Source organism: Aquarana catesbeiana, linkage group LG12 (assembly GCF_042186555.1).
Source record: "Aquarana catesbeiana isolate 2022-GZ linkage group LG12, ASM4218655v1, whole genome shotgun sequence".
NCBI classification, from domain to species: Eukaryota; Metazoa; Chordata; class Amphibia; order Anura; family Ranidae; genus Aquarana; species Aquarana catesbeiana.
This window is the reverse complement of record NC_133335.1, coordinates 92,632,663-92,633,879: the sequence shown is the minus strand read 5'-3', so window position 1 is coordinate 92,633,879 and position 1,217 is coordinate 92,632,663. Positions and strand designations below refer to the sequence as shown.

General features: G+C 49.1%; 1 pseudogene; it reads right to left on the bottom strand.

Moving 5' to 3' along the window:
• Positions 1 to 751: 751 nt before the first annotated feature.
• On the bottom strand, positions 752 to 883 carry LOC141114639 (U2 spliceosomal RNA; annotated as a pseudogene).
• Positions 884 to 1,217: the final 334 nt, after the last annotated feature.

Below are 1,217 nucleotides of genomic sequence, written 5' to 3'. Positions count from 1 at the left end.
GTGACTGGTGTATTTCAAGGCACTCGAATAACAACTACAAACTACTTAGAAGCTATGTTCAAATTGTCCACTAATTATCTATATACCTACCTGCATCTTACTTCTATTCTTGCCTGCATTTCTACTTACATGTTTATCCGCATATTTCGCTTACCTCTGTGCATAACGTTCCAGACCCCTTATTGGGAGAGAGGATGCTGAGAGAGGACGCTGGCGCTGTCTGTTCACCGCTTCTCCAGTCGAGCCAAATAATACTTTCTTAATAACGTTTTATTATCCGCGCCACCCACCAAAGGATCTTCTTAAATAATCGTTTACTATATGCACCACCGAACCATGGACCTTTCTGGATAGCTATTAAGTAGCTTTCGAGCCTAGCGGTGGCCTACCTGTTGTCGCTAGCAAAACACCTGCTCGGAGACTCCTGGAATTGGTTTAACTCAGCTTTCCATGCCATCGCGAAGTGTAGCTGGGGACCCTGAATTCACCTAACGCTGCTGCCGCAGAGTTGAAAGTCCATTTAGCTAGCATTCTAGCTATGCAGCTAAAAACAACCTGCACTTTTTTTTTCTCCCCCGGTGAGAGTAAGGGGAGCCAGCATTCTCTCCCGAATAACTGTTCGGAGCTAGAGCTGCCCCAATCCAGGCCAGAAGGCCAGGGTCCCGACCCTCCGGATCAGACCCCGTGGTTCTCCATCCCCATCAGAAGGCTTCCCTTTCGGCTACAAACCGCTCCAGGTCACCTTTACTCCAGCAGGTTTTGCATAGCAACCGCCATCCATCTCTATCTCTCCATAGATCAGGGACGGAAGCAAGCGCCACCTCCTGGAAACTGATAAGAACAGATACTACACTTGATCTTAGCCAAAAGGCCGAGAAGCAGAATTGTAAGGAGGGGGTACAGACTGTAATTTTCAAGTGCCCCCACACAGGCTCATTACAGATCTGTCAAGGTGTGCAGAGAAGGCGGCGGCGCTGCTTTCTTCCCTGGAAGAACTGGAACAGCAGGAAGTAGAATCGCGGGTTCCACCTGGGGAGATAGGCAAAGGGTTCTACTCCCACGTCTTTGTGGTACGGAAGCTCTCAGGGAAGTTCAGGCTCATTTTGTGCCTGAAACCTCTCAATCGATCAATCACCCACAGAAGGTTTTGGCATGGACTCTTTCTTCTCCGTGAAGACACTGCTTCCTCGGGACTGCTACATGGCGTCCATAGATGC